General features: G+C 44.5%; 1 protein-coding gene across 3 annotated transcripts in view; it reads right to left on the minus strand.

The window, feature by feature from the left end:
• The window catches only part of shisa9a (shisa family member 9a), a 44,440-nt gene that overhangs the window by 19,575 nt on the left and 3,033 nt on the right, over window positions 1-21,832 (minus strand). The window lies entirely within an intron of this gene.

The following is a 21,832-nucleotide window of genomic DNA, read 5'->3' on the forward strand; positions in this document are numbered from 1 at the left end:
AGTGCTGACAGATGTGTGGGAGAACATCACGCAGAAAACACAAGTTGTTTGGGAAGAAAGCCGCAAAGTGCTGTCTAACAACTGCAATTTCATATTAATGAGAAATCAAATCGAGCCGAAATCAGACAGCACATGTGCTGTCTGATTTCTGTGTGGAGTGTAATAGTGATACGAGCTTCAATTACTACATCAGCGGCCTGGCAGGCGACCAATGCTGAGGTGTGAAATACTACAGCAGCTTCAATGCTTTGATGTCAACTGAAGAGGAGAATGCTCAGATTATAAAATGTGGATCTGTCACTGGTGGCTGAGGCTAAATTCGCTCAATAACGTTAGACTCTGCCCCAGAATGAATCTGATGTTTCACAGCTTCGTCGTTTGGTTCGGACCCTCAGATTTTTCTGTTTGGTCCAAACCAAGATGAGAGGTGTGAAAGGAGCCTTGGATCATGGTCTGGAGAAGCAGACTGGTTCGGTTTGTTGGCAGTGTGAAAACATTTTTGGGGTATCAGATAGATCGGGAGACAAAACATTAGATCGGTTCATCCCTGCAAATCATTTAGTGGTAAGGGGTCAAATTTAAACCTGAAAATAGACTGAAATATTATGGTTGACCTCACTAAAGTTTATTTTTTCCTTCTCACACTCCTACGACCCCCCAAAAGACTTCATAGAAATCTTTCTATCTTTCTCGTGGTATTTCAAACCACCAGTGTTCAGGTTCCTGCCACATGATTGTATCTCATAAGTGCCCAGGGCAGTCATCTCTGGTAGCTACACACTGGGTGTTCCTGCCTGTGACAGGGCTCATCAGTCACCGGGCTGAGCGAGGGAGAGACGAGCAGACAGAAAACAGAGAAATAAATACCTGCTCCACTAAAGCACATGATTGACAAAAAGGAGCCCTTATTCATCATGGCGAAGAAGCACCACTCAAGGAAACAGGGCATCCGCAATAACATCTGGGCCTATTGTTTTTCTCAACAATCTTCTGTCTCTCTCACAGAATTTTTTTTTCACGTTGCGGCCCCGATGGCTTGATTACAGAAAAGGAGGCCAGGTTTAAAAGTAAGTGTCCTTGTCCTTTGTCCCCATTTAACTTCTTCCTCCTTGTGAGTCTGAGCTGATTGGCGAGATGCTACCGCTGCAGTGCCACCTTGACTTCCCCGGCCATACCCTTTCCCCTCCTTCATCCGGAGTTATGAGTCAGCGGTGGGACCACCGCTCTGTCAGCCGAGGGCAACATGCTGCTCGAGACAAAGAGAGACGGACAGAGACAGACAGATAGGGAGGGAGGGAGGCGGTGGGAGATGGTGATGATAATGATGTGTGTCTCCGTGGGGGGGGGGGGCTGACACCTCTGACAACATGTCAGCAGTGCCGACCCAGATACCACAGCAGAGAGACGAGGCAGGACACCAGTTTCCAACGGTTGCTTGTGAGAGCCTGTCAGGTAGTCGTGGAGGTTATGATGACGGAAGACGAAAACATACTGTGTGTGATTTAAACTGATGCTGAAATTAAATTATGAAATTAGGCTGCTTCTTTCTTTATTATACTCATATGCAATAACACCTTTCATGTGCAATTTGTGTAATATTACTGTTTCGGTTCACGATCATATCAACTCAATATAGTTTGCAATATTTCAATTGATTTCAATGTTATGTGCAATATTTTATTTCAATATAATTCAAAATAATTTCTATTTCAATATAATTTCAATACTGCTTTATCATTTCATTTCTACCTACTACCACTTTAGTTAAGCGTTTAATACTTTTTAATTAACTGAACGTTTTTCTCGAGTTTGAAAACAGCTTGTGGCTGTGGAGGGAGCTGCTCAAGATTTAAAACAACGATCCTTGAGTTGGGTTTCAAACTTCAAACTTTTAACTGAAAGCCTGCGTTCCAAACTAGAAGCATGACGTTTGGTAGAAAAAGAAAAAAGAAAAGAGAAGGGAATGAAAGTACACCTTATGGATTATGAGAAATGAAGGGTTCAGTTGTTTTGGAATTTGATCCATCGTGGGAACAAAAAGTTTGGATATCTCTGTCTCACCCTCTGTCAGAATTTTGACTTTCTTTAATCTGCCTCTGACACTTTCGAAAGTGAGAAAATCACTGTATTTGGTCTCTGTTTTTGTCCCTAAATCCCCCAAACTCCCTGAATGAAGACCATGGGATTTGATTGAAAGCTTAAAGCACCAGCAAGTGAAGCTGTGGGCTTGGATTACATTTTTACCCTTTTATTTAATAACTGTTAAATGTAGGGCAAACAGCTGGAAGCTAAGCAGACGCCGGACTATAGGCTGAACTCTTATATCGTTCTCACCTCAACACTTAATCCAGCCGCTTCTATTACAACACACCAGCCAGACTGAAGGCCCGTAGATGTTAACCGATAGTATTTAATTAAGTGTAACCTCAGAATTTATTCTCCCAGCAGTCTCTGACCCGCCGTCTACTCCTCCGGCTCCGCTGAAGAGAAGATTTGTGTTGAAAAGCTTCGGTTTGCTGCACCTTGGCCCTGGGGCTGAATCCCTGGAAAGGTTTAAGTGTCTGTGTCGGGGGCTTTTCTTTGCTCTGCCAAGATGAGAACGGGCAAGAGGTAGATTCCTCTCTTGCTCATCCCTCCGCAGATTTAAATGTAAGCAGTAAGGTGCACGCAGCTCACACGGCCTCAGAACAATCGTATCAATCCTGCACTGCAATTACCAGGCTTTCGTTTGTGTGGTGGAGACATAAAGAAAGAGAGGGCTTCTAGGTGAACATCTAGGTTGCGAAAGTACAAATGACCCCTTGTTACCGACTTTCTAGAGCTGGCTCCGAGCAACAACAGCTCGATAACGCGACGCTTCATCATCATCTCCAGATGTAATTTGCTCGCAGAGTTAACAACATTTAGCAGTTTCCAACATCCCGACCACAAATTGTTCCTCTTTATTTTCCTTTCTTGTTCGCCGGCCACCCCACTCCCTCATTCCAATTACTCCTAATGATGGAGCGAGTCAAAGCGAGGCGGCCTCGCATCCCGCACATCGCTCCATCTGTGAAGTACGTAATCCGTCTCATGCTCCTCTCCTCCTTGAGCTCAGAGCACGGCCTCCTCCTCCTCCTCCTGTCCGCTCGCCGATGCTAATCTAACGGGAGGTTCACCGACGCTGTGATACAACATTAACATAGGTCACTAATGCTACATCCATGCTGCTTTGTTTTTGTTTGAAATCACATCATCTCTGCTACAGTGAAATTGGGAAATGGTGCTGGAGTCTTTTTGTTTTAATACCCCAGGGCAGCGTTTTACTCTGGATGAGTAGAAACGGAGATGTTTGGAAATGATGACAATGGGTCTTTCCGGTCACGAGAAGTTAAAAGCAGTGAAATTCTATATTTTTAACAATGATACAACAGCTTCCATTATGTAGGGGACCAGCTATTATTCAAGCAAACTGCGACAATTGTGCAACTAACAACCAAACGCTTCCCGTGCACACTGGCACGTGCATGCCGAGTGCACAAGAGCAGTCACGAATAAACTAGGTATGTTAACAAAAATGTAATATTATTTGCATTAGTTTCCTAGAGGGTGAAAGGCTCCCGCAGGGCTAGATTGACAGGATTGGTCATTAAAGTGATCCCTCTCCTCCCTCCGTCTCTATCTCTGCCTCTACGTTGACGTCATATGTCTGTCTGATATCGGCACATGCTCTGCAACCCTCTCTCATCCCTGTGTTTGCGTACCTGTTTATCTGTCTTGTCTTTCTGTGTGTGTGCCTTCCTCCTCTCGCACAATCCCCTGCTCTCTCGGCCCATCCTTTTGTCAAAAGCAATCCTCCTGTATTTATCTGCCTGTCTCTCTGCCCTCTTGTCGAGCCGCAGCTCCAAAGAGCGGGTCAGCACACTTCCACTACACTCAAGCACATAGCCTGCATTTTGCCTCTGATACCTTCCTCCAGCTCAGGAAAGGTATCAAATTTCGGGGGTAGAGGAATATTATATCAGGAACCGCGGAGTGGCCCCGGAGGGATCTCCGCACTAAGAGCGAGAGGATTTAACCCGCCAGTGAATCCCATGCATGCCCCTTACTATTCATGCACAATGACGCCGTTGTGACGTCCTACTGTTAGTGATATGAACCAAATACAACACTTATTGATGGCCCGCGCTGCAGGAATCGACTGGAGCGAGACATCCATACTCCCTCAGAGAGTTAAAGGGATGAAAGTGAAAAAAGGACAGGGGATTGGAAAAAGTAGGTTACTCAGGAAGGACCGACTGCCTGGCTCCATTTGTAAGCAACGCGAGCATTGGCCGGGTGCAAAGTGTACGGTTTGTGAGTGTGCGTCATTGTGTACTGTGTAAACTGTACTGTGTGAATGTCTGGCCGTGTCACTGTGAGGGAGAATGTGGCCCGATGAATTGAACAAAGAACAGCAGAAATAGTCGCACATGGGGATGCACGCGAGTAGATTTAGTTGCATTTTCTTTCACAAATGGGTGCACATTCTCACGTATAAATATCCATTCAGAGCTTCTATCCATGTGAATACCTTTGTTTTTCTTCTGGTGCTTTTGTTTCGTGCGCACATGCTGTGAATCTGCTGAATGCTTGCTTTGATAGCATTCATGTGACAGTCCGTGCAAAGGCAATAGTCCTGCAGAGTGGCAATGTAAGTGTCGGCTCTTCTGCACCGCTCAGTGTCTTGGCAACAGGGAGCGCGAGGGAACCAGTGCGAGCAGACAAAGACGCCTCCCTCGAATGCCCAGCGAATGCTGCAGAGCGCCGACGAGGCAGGCAGGCAGGCGAGAGATGACTTCTGTGCAACAGCATGGGGGTAAGAAGTGGGTCATAAGGAAATCCCCATACAGGCCCCCCCTCCGCCACCAGCAGCACCATCTTACCCTGCTGGGCATTGCCTGCGCTGCCAGCAGCCCTCAAAACAAACCCAGAGCCCGGAGCGAGAAGCACAGAGGGGACAAGCGCTCTGCTACATGCACAGACTCGCCAACTTATTTGGAAGAAATGCTGCCTTCGACACAGATTGTACATTCTAACAAGTTACATGTCACGTGACTGCATGTGTGTGGAAGAGCAGTGTTTCATGCATCAGTTGCAGTTAGTCAGTGGAATCGAATCAGTAAGTGTAACTGAAAGTTGGAAAGGGCAAATGAATAATCACAGTGGTTCTGAATGTTGGAGACAGTCATGCCGGTTCTATCATGATCACACGGATGCTGCCTTTGGCTTCTTTAAAGTACAAGTGTTTCACTGATGTACCAAAAAAAAAGGTGACAACAAACTAACAACAATCTGGTGAATCAGAGAGAAGAAAGTAGAATGTCATGAATTCTGCAAAGCGATACATTACCACAAGCAGAAAATAATCCCATTTTATCTTGCTAGTAGATTCAGTACTTTAAGCAAAAATGGTGTAAACGTGCATTCTGTTGTTACCTCCATTATCGATACGTCTTATCCTTTGAACGCAGCAGGGGGCTGGAGCTAATCCAACATTAGACCCCTTCACACTGTATTACACCCTGGTCACCACTTTGTCACAGGGCGGTCGTTCAAAGAAAAAACACGATTTACGCTCACAGTCAATACCTACGAGCTATTTAGAGCCTGGTTAACCTGTATGTCATTGGACTGAACCTGGAGGAACTCTACACAGAACCTTCATTCCACGAGACAACAGTGTGAACCACCGCTCCACCATGCCAACCACAGACTTCACTGTTTCACTCTGTCTTCTTGCACATTAGTGACATGCACAGTTCTTGCTGACTCTAGGCTCCACCAGCTCACTCTCTCTTTATCTTATCCAATCACAACCTGACATGCTCAGCTTGTGCCAATCACCTGTAAGCTGTCAAAGTTTAAAATGCTCAGTGCTGCGATCATTGAGTGACCCACCTCCACTCCTGCACCGCCTCAACTCTGGATACTCTATTATCTCCCTTCAACCTCCAAATCAGATGCTATAGATGAGACATCCCATCTTCATCTTCTCAATTTCTCATCACCATCACCAGTGTCTACTCCTTCTATCCAAAGTACTCAATCCATAGGACTGCTTCAATGGTGTTCTACTTCCTGCTGGGGTCTAGGTCTCTCCTCATTTATTGGGTGTTGGCTGTCGATCAGGCAAAACAAGACAACTATGGATGTCACCTTGGACTCTGGGAGGTCGTGCTAGAAAGGTATTCACCTTTTCTTTTCTTTTGTTGTTGATAAAACCATTCCAGCATCTTTGGGAAGGTGTAAAAACATGTTTTTTTTACATGGAGCAGCATAGTATTTGTGCAACTTGTACCTTGCAGTATCCATGCAAAGATATATGCTGTGCTCTGTGGGATAAGAACCATGCCATGGTGTTCACAATAGGTCCTATACAGTAGTGTCTGTACACCTATGAGGGTTTTCCCTCAGAAATGTATGCTTATGAAAATGAAAACCCCCTTAGTCCCCCTCACTCTTTATTTTGAAATCCAAACTAACTGAGTTCTCTGAAACACAAACATTTACACATTTTCTTACTGTGTATTGTTCTCTTTCATTTTTATCTCTCACCTGTGCATCTTTACTCTGCACGCTCACACACATTAGACACATGCTCACACACACACAAACACTTCTGCACCCCCAGCCTCATACTCGTGTCTTCCCAAATGAACAGAATCTAAAATGGTTAATTATGAGATTCATCACTGTTAGCACCTGTTAGGTAATTAATGCCAATCACTGCCTTCTGGGGAGGAAAATTATCCTCCATAAAAACACGCTTTAGCTAGCATCGCTCTCCGTCTCTCCCTCTCCTCTCACGTCTCCTTCTTCCTCTCTCCCGGCCCTGCTCATTATCACCATCAACCTGTGTGGCCTGCGCCTGCTGTTAGCGCATCATCCCAGAAAATAAACAAGCGCTGCTGTAAACAAATGTTGCCGCGACGGCCACGGCTCTTGGATAGAGCCGTGGTGGAATTCCACCAGCCACAGATGGGTAGACGAGTGTAGGAGGTGCGGACGTGGCGAACGGAGAAACCTGAGATGTCAAGTTGGCAAACACAATCAGAAAACGGTAAATAATTTAGGAGCGGGCTAATGATGGAATGGTAGAGGTGGTTCTGGACAGAGCAGTGGTTGGCCAGGTGTGCTTGTGCTGCAGTTTCAACGCTGTATTTTGATATTCAAACCAATAGTATTTGATCAAATGTGAAGACAAATATTGCAAATTTAATAAGAACAGCATTAAGATATTCACTCCAGACTTGCTGGCAGCAGCTGTGGCGTTGGAGCCAACGCATGTGTGTGATTTCCCTCTCATTGTATTGATACATGTGTCGCGGGGTTGCAGACGTGCACAGTAAACATGTGTGTCTGCAGATAACGATGATAATCTTCTTTGCAAACACTACAGGAAAAGCAGCACAAGGTAATTGCAGGCAAATATTTGGGCTATTAAAGGTGCTGCTTTTGTGCATCAATAAACCGTTAAGACAGATAAGACGCACACAAACAAATTAACTGTCTCTGGCAATCCATCAAATTAAGCTTACTTTAGCTCCATGAAGATGCTGTTTCTCTGGATGACTTTTTAATGTTTACAGCTTGTGAAATGAGTCTTAAATATCATGTAATAATAAAACATTGAGTTGAAGTGAATGGGTTAGCTTTATTGCATCCAGAACTGCCTTTCTTCACATATGTTCTACTTTGTGGATGTGAATGTGATGTAGTCGGACTTCTAATGTAACTTGTGACCCTAATATCATCTAGTTGGCTAATGATAAGCCCCTTTTCCCTGTTAGATGATGGATGGATGCTGGTGAAACCTCTTTACCAGCAAGACCATGCTGGTGACCTTCTTCGTGACCAGCACAGCTATGGTGGTCCACCAACCAAACCAGTACCACTATACTGCACTACTGCACTATATGAAAGGGTAAACTGTATTAATATTTCAAACACCTTATTGTTGTATGTAGCTAATCAAGCTATTCACAATATGAAGTGAACAACTTCCTAAATTAGACAAGAATCTACAGAACGTATGACACAAAGAGAAAAGTGCCAGATTATTACACCCAGTAAAGAACCTGGAATCCTGTGAGATGCATTTGAATTCAGCAAAGTAAACAGGGATAAATATTGTGGGTCTGGGGAGGCAGTCATACATAAATGTAATCTGTTGTGTGGGAAGAGCTGCGTGGAATGAATTAAACATCATTTGTGGCTCTTAACTGTTGATCTTAGTGTGACGTGGAGCCTTGCGGAGCAATGTACACAACCAGAGAGGAGGAGAGGATGAGAAAGAGAGAAAGAACAACGGCATGAGTGGAGAGGAAGTGGCTGATGGAGGGGATGTACTGAGGGTGCAGATTAAAATCAATACAAACACACGGCTGGAACAAATGACTTGGGCGCAGCAAGATGAAATTCCGCGTGATGCTGAAATAATATGAGGCGACGACAGACAGCCAAGTGAAACGTCTGCAGTCGAAGGCCACGCATGCAAAATGTCACACATACAGTAGGCGTGTACTGTACAAAAGCGCACACGCATCCATAAACACACCCTCGCACACTTACAAATGCACAATGCGGACGGAAATCCGATTTGTAGACTAGAGAGTTTACTTGGACTTGAGGTAAAAGGTTAAGTATTTGATGTTTGACATCATATTCTGACCTTTTCAAATCCTAGAAAAACACAATAACATAATAAAACAATATCAGGCAGTCTTTAGCCAAATACCTTGAATATTTTATCAGGATAACTTTGTCTCGGCTCCGAATAAAACACAAAGCTACAGTAAACACTTCAGATGCCTGAAAGATTTGCATTGTGCCTACTAGAGTAAATGCTCAGTACAAGGAAGAGCAACGTGCAAAGTCACCAGTCATGCTGTAAGCCCCCACTTGCCTGAGACTAGACTAAGACGATTTGATTTGGAGGTTAAACAGAAAGTGTGAGTTATAATCTCTCATTGCACAATTAAGTCAAGTATGTGGATGAGAAATATACATGACTGTATGTGTGCTGACTGCTGTTAGTGTTAGTTTCTTTTCCAGTGAAAACACACAATATACTCAGAACCTGCTTAGAACAGTGTGCTGTGGAGTTGGGAAACAGCAGCTGTGTCCCAACTCCAGGGTCTCCTCTCCTGAAGGACGCGATCAATGCGCACACCAAAACAAAACCTAATGGTGTAAGGAAGACCGTGATTAGCATCACCAGCTCGTCTCGTTCTTACCATTGTTGCATAGCAACGGAGCTGCAGTTGGACACGATGAACGATTTCAATGCCCCTTGGTTTTAACATGTGTACCGTTTGCTGTTTAAGCATTGGATGTTAAAGGGATAGTTCACCTAAAAATGAAAATGATCTTATTATCTACTCACCACTATGCTGATGGAGGAGTGGGTTCCACAAAACACTTTTTGAGTTTCAGCGTTAAAGTGTTTCAGCCAAATCCAATCAATTGAAGTAAATGGAGACCCCCTCTTCAAACGTAAAAAAACAACAGCAAAATAACATGAAATGCCTCCATATTGCTCCTGTGGTGTCGTCCAAGTCTCCAAAAGCCCCGACATTCGTCATATACATCATGTTTTTAGCCTAAGTGTCCTCTGATATCCTCTTCTTCTTTTCACATGCACACACCGGAAAGACCGTGCACACAAGCTCTCGCACAAGAGCATGCATGGGGTGTGTGTTAGCATCGCTACTTCCGGTAGTTCTGGACTTTGAGGCTAATGAAGAAGTGTTCTCCAGTTACTTCAATTGTATTAGATTTGGCTACAATGCTGTTTACCCCTGAAACTCCAAAAGTGTTTTGTGGACTCAAACACTTCACTCCTCCATCGGCGTAGTGGTGAGTAGGTAATGAGTGAATTTTCATTTTTCTGTGAACTATCCCTTTAAGGTCCATATACATATTTATACATTTATGAGTGATTTTAAACACAACAGTGCAATTAATGTTGAGTAGAACAAATTGAGAATTGCTGACAAGCATGTTTGTATCAATGACCCGTGTTCATACAGTCATAGAGAAAATGCAATAAAAACTCTCTCAAGGGTATTGCTGAATTCTTTGTCAACCAGCAAAAAACTAGAAATCAATGTCTCTCATCCTCGACTTGTACTATGCAAGACTCATACACCTGCCACGTTCACATCAATGCTTTTTGTCCACATAACACGTAACAAACTCGTCGATGCTGCGGCGGATATGGACTTTGTCCACAGAGCAGCTTTTGACCAATTTAGGCCTAAATGAATGTCAAAGAGTCGAAGTCACATTGTCACAACAGTGGAATGTTTCCATTGTGTGCATTCAGATGAAACACGACGGGGAGCTTTTGTCTGAGTCCTATCTGCTCTGTTCCTTCCTGGAGAGGCCTGACATATCGATGGTCTCAGTATAGATTTCTTCGCTCCATCTTCTCGTCAAACACTCTCAGTCTCCTCTCTGTTCTCTTTTTTTTTTCAATTTCATAATCTTTATTTTCCCATCTCACATCCTCCAGTTGCACATCTCACTTTATGTCTCCCTCAGACTTGGCACTTACAACTACTCTACGCCAGGCTCCGTATATCAGAATGAGGAGCGAGGGGGGGGGGGGGGATTTCAGACTTTCAGATCCCGTCCACTTCCATTTCCCAAGATTCCTGAGGGGAGCTGATTCAATCACTGCCTGCTGCTTAGGTTGACAGTGACATCTAAAGGTACCTCTCCCTCTGGATGTCTGGCTCTCACACTTCTCTAGAATTTCCCATCCCTCTGCTCGCTGCGGCGCGCGGCGACACTGCATCTCTCTACAGTGAGAGACTACCTTTCTCTGTGTGATGGAAGATGGTTATCCTGCTCTATGTGCTAAGCCATACAGAGTGGTATGATTATAGGCTGCAGAGGAGATACTCGAGGGAAGAATTCAATCTCAATGCCGGAGTTCTCGTCACCATAATAGAGCTAAATAAGAAAGAATGCGTCATCACATGCACAGTACTTTATATTAAACGAACTGGGCAGCCCCTTAATTAGTGTTCCCTCTGACTTTCCAATAAGGTACGGCCCGTTGGGATTATAAAGCTCATTAAGTTGCTTTACGGGCAGAGACGGTGCTACGCAGCTTCCTGCGAACTGATGAGAAGATACTGAAATGGTGCATTTGCATACATGCATGAGGCGAAAACACGGTGACCAATGAAAGGGCAGAAAAACAATCAGGATTTCCAAATTGAATCAACAGGCTGAAAAAAAACACAAGAGATTTGTCCTTTTGGCGAAAAAACGATCTGAATCGTCAGCTTTGTAATTAGAAATGCCACAATATCTGGGTGCTGGACAATTTCTTGAGTGACAGAAATGATTTCCAGTAGTAGGTCATTTTTATACGTTAAAATAACAGCTTCAAAATCATTTTGCCACATGCCACAGCGCCCCTGGATGCCTGGAACTGCACAATGTAAGCATGTGAAACAGGTCTACCAGGCTGGAACATTATAACAACATATTATAATATGCTTTACGGCATACATCACACACCAACAACCAGAGCCGGAGCTAGCGGCGCGCTATAAGAGACAACGAGCTCGCCATTCTCAGTGTGGCCATCGTGGCAGAGTCTAAGAAGAAAATATTGTCGGAGTAAATGAAGATGAAGAAAGGTAAAGAGAAAGTAAGAAAACCAAACAAGGGTGAATGTCAGAGCATATTTCACCTCTTGGTGACAGATGACAGATGCCGACCAGGCGTTATGATGGGACAAGTCGTAACTTTTGCTTGTTTGCTATGTCTTGTGCTCGTTGCTTGACTTTGGGCTGGAAAAGTGAAGGTGCTGACTAGTTACTTTATCATCCGGAGCCAAGTAATCCCATTTTTAATAGCTGGCAAGTTAGCTAAAAACATTTTGATGTGATTTGTTACACATCTATCTTTCTCCATCAGCTTGTCAACAAATGCATGTGTACAGCTGTGTGCATGGGGGGGGGGCTCGGACCGCCACTCATATTTCCGACAGTGAATAACGCATCCCGCAAATCTTGGGTTGCTTTTAATGAAATGTCATTACCCATGAGATTGCCAGGTAAGCAGTAGCAGTTTCCTGACTTCATGTTGAGCTAAGCTATCGCCACGGCTGCTGCTGGCTGTAGTTTTATATTCAACATCAGACATCAGAGTGCTATCAGTCCTTTCATTTAACGCTCGGCAAGAAAGCAAATATGCATATTTTGCAACATGTCAAAAGTATCCCTTTAATGCTGAGAAACTGGGTCACCATCACAATCCATTGTAACTGTTGTTAATTCAAGCCGGCTGTCTTCCTTCCTTTTCCCGAGCCGCATGCTCGTGCTCTCAGAGGCACCTTTGGAAACATAGGTTTTCAGTGGATGTGTCTTGTTAAAAGATCTCAAAGCAAGAACAGATGCTATTCCCTCTTGATAAAGTTAAGTATTCAGGTGGTGTGTTCTCCTCGACTCCCTTCTTTGACACCAAGGTGATTCCAGATGTGAGCAGTAATATGAGGATGAAATAAACAAAGACAGGATCTGACCTTTCCTGGAAGAAAAGCTCCCCACAAATAATCTCCCGGTCGAAATCCTCCACGGACGGAGATTTGTTGTTCAGCTGTAGACTCTACTCATTCGCGGTTTCGCAGCCCAAAATATATGCAATTTTCACGAATTCGAACATATTTGTCTGTGGCTTCTAAGCCTGTTGCACACATATAGTGTAAATAGCTACAGACGGGGACACATTTGCGATACTCTGTGGACAATTGCAATGAGAAACTGCAACAAACACAACACCAAGATGAGAAAGAAAAAGCCGATTCAGTGACCAACCCAACAAGAGACGATGAGGGAAAAAGGCAACAGTGGCCAGAAGCCGAGGGGAACTGAGGGCAGGGCGACTCCTGCAATCAGAGGGGAGGAAAACAAAACTCCCATCTCTGTTTTTGTGAGGTGTTCCGGGCCGGTGGTCTGCAGGCGAGCACAGAGGCACAAGAACTGTCGGCGTGAGAGCCCAGCATCGTGACGCCGACATCCGCATTCCGCCTCAGCCACATGTCCCATGTCTGTGGGCCAGGTTGGGTGTGTGTGCGATGGAGCGGGGGGGGTGGGGGGGGGGGGGGACAGGTGCCAATGTATCCCTTACTTCCTCGGGGCAGGGTGGTGAGCGAGCCAGGCCATACTGAAGCCCGCAGGCAAGAGAGAGAGAGAGAGAGAGAGAGAGAGAGAGAGAGAGAGAGAGAGAGAGAGAGAGAGAGAGAGAGAGAGAAAGAGAGAGAGCTCACTCTCTCAGCACCACCAGCCTGAGTCTGGTGATGGGTGAGTATGTGCGGGGAGGGGAGGCATGGATGGTGCATGGGAAAGCGAGGGGGGGGGGGGGGGGGGGGGGGGGCGTTGTGTACAATCGTGCTCCCAGTATGAGCGTTCCCTGCTGGTGACTTTACTTCGCTGGTGGCATCAGTCAGCTAGCCAAGCAAAATCTGCTCCCTGCCCCCAGGCCGTGTGTGAAGCACAAGCCTGGGACAGAATGTATGTGTGTATACGTACACGTGTGTGTGTAGGTGTCCCTGTGAATGTGTGTGTGTGTGTGTGTGTGTGTGTGTGTATAAGGAAGAGAAAAAAGAGCCCTCAGCACTTGGGAAATGGGAAATGATCTGGCAGGTTCATCCAAAACAGACTGTTCTCTATCAAAGCCAAGACTTTCAAATGCACAGATACACACACACACACACACAAGCACACACACACACACACACACACACACACATAGCTCCTATAGTACAGTTAGTGTGACTCCAGCGGTTCTCAACCTATTGTTTTTCGTATATCCCCCTATAGCCCTGCCAGCGGAACTCAGGCACTTCTTCATCAACAGCACCAGTCAAAGAGATTTTAAACTAGATGTTATTCCACACTATACTCGCACTATTCATCTTCCTACTAGTTTTAAAGCACCCTCAATCACCACCTCAGGTGATCAGCTGTTACAGCTCCGACTATTGACCATATTCTGAATAAGACATTGTTTCAATTATGATGCTTACATGAGCTCAGAGATTCCATTTATTTTCCTGTGTACATGTTACAGAGCACAGTCTGATTATGACTTTTATCAACATTTCGTCCTACTACTTGTTGACGCTTGAACTCAGGTCATGTGTCTTCAAGCAGTTGGTAACTGCTCTGCGTCGATTCGAAATGCTGTAAAAGCCCTGATAGGACTTTATCAGAATACTCCACATGTCTTAATTCAATTGTTGCCTCTTCTGAGTATGACCTTGTTCGGGTTGAGTTCATCAGAAAATGATGTATAGATAACAATGTGTGTGACTATTGTCTTTATCGGGATAATATCGGACACAACAGTGGCAACCTATGGAGCTTTAATCTTTAAATATATATATATATAAAGATTAAAGCTCCATCTCCCCATTAGAAATGTATAAAAAGGAAAGTGCATGACAGACAACAGCTGCAGATTACCGAGGATTTGCGACAGCATAACATGTTAACATCAGAGCACTTATAACACCACTGTGTGATTCACTTCATGTCTGACGAGGAGCTTGTTATTGATAAAAGCATCATAGCTGCTGCTCTTTTTTTGCAATAAGAAAGAGAAGCATGTTTGCATTTAGCCACCCTTGAAATATACAGGGATAGGCTGAAATACACCGTTTAGAGTCGAAGTTGAATGTCGGGGCTTGCGGACACTTGGACGACACCACAGGAGCAGCATGGAGGCATTTTATGTTTTTTTCTTTTGTTTTTTTTGTTGTTTGAATAAGGAGTCCCCAGTTTTTTCAATTGTATTGGATTTGGCTGCAACGCTGTTTACCCCTGAGACTCCAACAGTGTTTTGTGGACTCAAACGCTTAACCCACCCCTCCGTCGGCGTAGGGGTGAGAAGATAATGAGTGCATTTTCCTTTTATTTCGGTGAACTATCCCTTTAAGGACAACACAAAAAAAATCTACTTGAAAAGTATTTACAGTTATGTTCATTAATAACCGACTTCTTACGTGTGAATTCATTTGACAAAGAGAAATAATCCTTATATTTGCAAAAAGGCTTGAGTCATTAATTTGAATAGTGGATTAAGGAGAGTCAGTGTAGCAGTTAATTAGAAAGCGGGGGTGATAACCACCTGTTCAAATATACAGATGGGAAGTGGGCCTGCACATCCCATGACTGCCTGCGAGTGCTGTGTCATTACAAAGAGTCTAACGCGAGCGAGAGGGAAAGAGATGGAGATCGATGGACGTGATATCGCTCACTGCGCTCAGAATCTGAGTGAAGCGCACGATCGTCTTTTTTAATGCATTTCACTCTCGTGCAGGCACATACGTAGACTTAGACACTCACAGAGACTCAGACATAATTACCTGTCAAATTGCAAAATGTGACTTCCTGAGAGTAAATGACCTGATTAATATTCGTGAGGGGTGGTGGGGTTGGCTGATTAGCAGTTAAGATATTCACTGTCCCTGTTGCATCGTTTACATCATAATGACAAGATGGCAAATTACACACTGGAAGACGCCAAACAGGAAGGACAGAGAAGGACGAGTGCCCCCGCGTAACACCACTCACTGCCCTTTAAAATCCTGCTTCATGTCTACCTGTTAAAGTTTATAGTATACCTTCTCTACAAAGCTCAACAACAGGAGCGGGACAGTTCAAGGCCTGTTGCCACGTTATGATTTCAAACACTCTACGCCAATGGGAAAACCCCACCCATTTCTTGAGTTTTACCGATTTCTCCTAAACGCTGCTGGTCCTGTTTTTAATTTGAAAACTCCATCGCTGCGTTTAAGTCTGGACGGGCAGAAACGGACGTTTGGAAAGGACAAAGTAGACATAACTTGCTGATTGGGTCTTTTCGTTTACGACATTTATATATCTCCTATCACATGACCCGCTTCCAGAAGAAAAAAAAGGTATTAGCCTTAGCTACCAGTGTAGGATGTAACATGGATGATCAAGCATTGCTGGTCCGGTTGCGCAGTTAAATCATGTATTTTACAATCCTCCAACTAATTGCCAGCAATATGACGCTAATATGCCAGCAATCTGCAACACTTCTGCAACTAACAGCAGCACGCAGATGACCAGTGTTTATGAACGGCCACTTGATATGCACTTTCAGGCGGATTAGTATGGACATTGATTTAATTGATACAGAGCCAAATGTCGTTTTGTTGTAGTATGGATGTCCCGTCAGTCCCAGTGTCCCTCCCTGCCCAGACTGTGTTGACACCTCCCCAGCCTAGGCCTCCTTCCGTGCCTAAACTGAGTGGATGTCCACCACCGCTCCAACCTCTCTCGGCTCTGCGGCCCCAGAGCCCGAACAGACAGGAATCCAATGGCGTCCCTGGGCTGCTGAGGGGCCTCACATTAAGATAATTAGGTGGAAAGAGGGTGAGGGATGAGGCCCTTGAGAAGAGGAGGAGGAGACGCTTCCTTTGTTTCTCCGAATCTGGGTCTGTGGCGTACTGCTTCTGTGCCGTGTCACTGTAACACAATTTACTCCTTTACCTTATTGTCATGGGGAAAGAAAAAAAATGTGAGAGCTTGTTTGGCACTGAATAATTGCACCAACGTGTTTAATAATGTGGGAAAGCAAAGTCATTTGTTAGGAGCTAATTAAATATCTTCGCAAAAGTCTTTCATATCCATATCTAGATGAATTTGTGGTACAAGAAAACATCTCAATGCATTGATTTATTCAACTTCCTCTGTCATACGTCTTTATGGAACTCAGCAGCATGTGGGTGACTGTTTTCTGAGTGACACACAGCTAGGCCAACCACCTGAACAGTTTGTAATCCACTGCTGTAGCTGCCTTAGTGGTCCCTGGTCAAACACTGAGGGTCCAACTCCATTTTGTCAGCACCTAAACATCCAGGCTTCGGGCCTGGTTCCGGTGCAAACCCTAGAATCATATGGCCAGGGTGACCGTCCGTGGTATTACACCCAGGTCCGAGGAGCCTGCAGCTTTACTCTCCTCAGTAACTCGACCCTCCAAGTAAATAAAGTAGGGGCTCAATGGGTGTTTACTGTAGTAGCCTATTAACCAAAGGTGTCAACGATTTAAGAGCTAAAAACTTTGGGATTATTATTTTATATTTGTCCAAATTCAAATGTTCTGGTTTCAAAAAACTGTGTGATGGCAAGTGGTTCAACCAAATCCAAGGTGACATTACAGACATTAGGTTTCTTTGTATGAGACAAAAACATTACTCAGGTAGAAGTAAAAGAACTATATTAACTTTCTACTTGAGTAATACCAAGTACTTGCTGCTGGAGGAGAGGCTCTAATGGTACCTGCAAATAAACCCATTTAAGTAAAGTAACAAAGTAACTGTAGTCTGTTACATCCCACCACTGTCCGTGTGACTTCATGCGTGTGAAAGCCCTTGTGTTCTTGTAGCATGGACACAAACATATCAAATAAAAAAAAAAAAACGTGCAAATGTTCCCTCAGATCAGAAGAAAACCAGCAGTAAATATAGTGGAAGCGTCGCCGTCGCTATGAGCCTGAAAGACAAACTAAAGGATGGAACTTCGACTCCACCTGCTTTTCTTTGCCTGTTTGAACGCGAGGACAGGAGCTGAGCTTCAAACGGAGCCGGAGCTGGAGTGACGCCTCACAGATAACTACCTCCAGCTCTGTCATTTTCCCTTTCACAGCCTCTCTCTGCTTGTTTCTATGGCCCGCGCAGGTTCACTCGCTCTCTCTCCCTCTCTCCGTCTCCGCTCCGACACTCGGCAATCAGATGTGACACACTGAAGGCTCAGATGACAGCAGGGAAGACAAGGTCACACTCATCTACCTTTAACGAAGGATACGCACAGCTTCCTGTGACAGGCCCGCGCTGTGCACAGACATACAGCCGCACACACCGCTTACACACACGTGCACCCGCGTACGTGCACGCATGCACAGTCACAAGGCAGAGCTGTGAGTATTTTGCAGACAGGGCCTTTTCTCGTGCCTGTGCAATCTCAGAAGCAATTACCTATTAAAATTTCATCCTTCCCATCTCAGAATGTTTAGGAAAAGATTATAACTGCTGGGGAGGTAATTAAGCCTGCAAATGGCGAACTGAGTTGTGAATAGTGAGTGCTCTGTGTGTGCGTGTGGGTATGTGTACGAGTGTGTGTGTGTGTGTGTGTGTGTGTGTGTGTGTGTGTGTGTGTGTGTGTGTGTGTGCATGTGTGTTTTTGTCTTAATAAAACTAATAGCGCTGCACACCTAAAGCTTGATCGTGTGATACCCAGAATGACAATTACAGAAGGAAAAAAGTACAATATCGGTGCGGAGGAAGTGCTGCGTGTAATAATTCACGAGGATAACCACTGTTTTCTAATTAAATCTCACATCTATCTTCTCCAATAGATTATACAGTAAGTGCAGTAACAATGTGATTAGCTGCTGCTGCGTCAAGTGAGACTTAAACACACCAGGCTTCTCCCGTCTTTCAGTGCTAAAAAACTATGTTGAAAGTCACCCTGAATTAAATGGCGACGGCTCAAGATGTTTTCATGCTGTTCCATAGAAAGAGCCCAGCTTCAACACAAAACACACAAAGCGCCGGCCGTCAGAGCTTCACAAAAATGCCGTCGTTGCCACCGAGCTCATTTGTCGTCAGCTCCCTCTCTTCTCCTTTATCTCGCTTTTCCTCCGTTCCTCCTCTCTCTGGCTCTTCGGCTCCTCGATGCACAGAGTGAGGAGACACGTTATTTTCAGCTTTTTACGGATTCACACTAAGTCTCTGCGTTTTCGCGACGACACGAAAGTCTGCCAGCCGGTCGGTTCTGGTTCAGGAAGCAAGCGAAGAGTGTCCATTTTTTATAAGGGTGCCTGTTGTTTACCTGCCTGTTTGGAATGGGCTGTTTGCTTGGCCTGGGGTGATACACAACTCCGAGCTGGAGAATCAGTTGTCTCTGCCATTGTTGTGAACATGCCCGTTGCTGTGATTATTACGTTGATGATTCCGAGCCGCCGCTGCTACAGCGCTCTGGTCGCCTTTTTGTAAAACTTTTTCATTTTGCCACTACACTTTCTTGGGCCATTAACAATACACATGTCAAATGTGATGCTGATAAGTCTTTATCAGACATGAACTCAAAACTCTCTCCTGGATTTGCCTTTCACAGATGAAAACTGCAGCAGGAGATTCCGTGAGTCAGAAGCTGTAATGTGTATATTCTGTTGAGGAGATCACATGTTTTTGTTTAGAGCACAGAGACAACGGCGTCGGCTCTTATCGCCAAAAACTCTCTTGACATCTTCATGGGTGTCTTCTACATTGATGGCACCGCTTTTTTCATCCAGAGTGTTTTTTGTGTGCTACAAACGTAATCGGCACCCCCCACTCGCTCGCGGTAAATCCTGCGGAGAATCTCCTGCTGTGTTTTCACATCAGCTCAATCAGACATTATTCAGAGTTTTTACCAGAGTGCAAGCGGGAAAAAAAGTGGAAACGTCTGGAGCCTCTCACTCGGATATATGCGTTCTCACGCACAGCCCCTGGAGTCTAGAGTCTGGAATCCGTGGATATATGCATCAGGTGGCCCCAGCTGGATTCACATGGGGCCCCCAACATAACTAAAAAAAATGCTGCAGGCCATAACCAAATAGGTGATACGGTAGTGATGGTAATGCATGAATCCTGCACAGACGAATAGCATTCTGTGACTGATATTCCCATAAGGCCCGAAGGAATTTTCTCCTCCTATATAGGCAGAAGAGATCTGCCAGACCAGATTCATTGATGCCAGTAATAGGGCAATCTGGCCATAAGCTATAATCAATATGTGGTCTGCAATCCCGCACTATATATCTGTCCTTTGTGCATAGCGGCACATGCATGTGGCCCTTTTTGACCCAAACACTTATCTTTACATTGCAATTACCGCTCTCTCCATTCTTCTTCTCCTCTTCCCACATTCCGTCCCTTTGCACTCGCAGCGATGATCCTAATGAGAAGTCATCTCGCCCTTTTCGGTCTATTTATCTGCCGTTAATCACTTAAAACAAGAAAAACATGTCCACATCCAGCAAATCCATATCTGCTTCTTCTTCTAAATCGCCTCCCTCGCTTTATGGGTCCATCGGGCGGATGTCGAGGAGGATCCCCGCCAGATCATAGAGGTTAATAACATTCCACATGATTACCCACAAGCCCCAGGGTTGGAGCATTCAGATGCGCACGTTCCACATTGCAAATAATAATTGTTATTTCCACAGCAGTGTCCTATTGGCCACTCAGGTGATAGGTCACCCGTTATCTCATCTCTCCCACAGCGAGGAGCGAAAGAAAGACTTGTGCGGTTTCTAACACCTACTCAAAGTGTTATTCATGTCTTTTCATGGTATTTCATTTTTTTTTTTTTTCTTTTTTTTTTTGGGGTGACGTAGACTCTCAGAAAACCAAACCCTTTCTAATGAATGCAACCTTTCTTTCCCCCCTTGTCCATGAGATGTGCTCTCATCATGATGTTGAGTATCAGTGGGTGTAGTGCTTCATGCTGAGTAGGGTTATGTCACCTTGTCGTTAGCCAAGGGAGCTGTGGTAGGATTACATATTTATCTCGTTCTCACAAATAGAAGTAGCCACACACACACGCACACACGCACACACACACACACACACACACACACACACACACACACACACACACACACACACACACACACACACACACACACACACACACACACACACACACGTGCTCCCTTACAAACGCTTCCTCACTCAGCGGCACTTCGTAATCCCGATATTTCTGTCAAGATCACTGTTGACCATTTCCAAAAATAAACTGTGAACGTGGAGAGTAAGATTTAGAGATTTGGAGATAATATTGGTGCTATAAGCTTATCAGGAATTGCACTTACTAGTGCAGTGCCGCTTCTAAAAGTGCTTTCTTGGAATAGGCTGCTTTCTTGGACTGTGTTAACGCTCCGGAGCTACATCAGCAATATTCCTTGTTATTAAGCCCTCCTCAAACATTTCTACAATCTAGTTTTACTTTTTGTTGTTGTTTTTGTGCTGGACGTTGTATTCACAGATTTTCTATAAACACCATGAGGTGCAGAGGAGTTAGACAACTTTGTGTTCATCCTACCTGGTTTATCTGCAGTGAAGATTTTAAAGTCAAAGTTATTCATGAAACTAAAGGTTGAATGATTTACTGAACTGCGCTTATTTTTTTCATACATTAAATGTTGGCTATTTCAGAGGTCTGTGATAGACACAATCTTCAGACCCACGTTTACAATGTTTTCAAAATAAAAGCTTGGACTTGTGCTTAGTACAGAGCATTACTGCAATTAAGTGAACAATGTGCTTTTACTTTGAAGACAATTCGCTAAAGAGGAGGTGATGCTATAAATGTTGTTGCCATGGCAGCGGTCAGCTGTGAACCTTTTGTGAACCATTTCTGTCAGTCCGATTTGGTGAAATATAAATAATCAGATTATCAAAATGGTTTGACCCAGTTGCCAACCACCACTGCAGTTAGAGGACTTAAAAGAAGACTTGTTCTTCTCGGTCCACAGACTCAGTGACTGTTATCACGCTGCCCCGCCCCAACTTACTGCTTGAGCACCGGCCGACTGTTTATGTTTTCGTATTGAAGCTATTGAGTGTCCAAATTACACCAAATTCGACACTGCACTTCCTCGTGCAATTTGCAATACACATTCTAAGTATGAAGCCGATAAGTTTGCGAGAAATTCGTTACACATACAGACAGAAAGACGTTTGTGGAATTAGAAGGTAGATAAAAGGCAAGAGTGG

Source organism: Hippoglossus hippoglossus, chromosome 19 (genome assembly GCF_009819705.1).
Source record: "Hippoglossus hippoglossus isolate fHipHip1 chromosome 19, fHipHip1.pri, whole genome shotgun sequence".
In the NCBI taxonomy this organism is placed as follows: domain Eukaryota; kingdom Metazoa; phylum Chordata; class Actinopteri; order Pleuronectiformes; family Pleuronectidae; genus Hippoglossus; species Hippoglossus hippoglossus.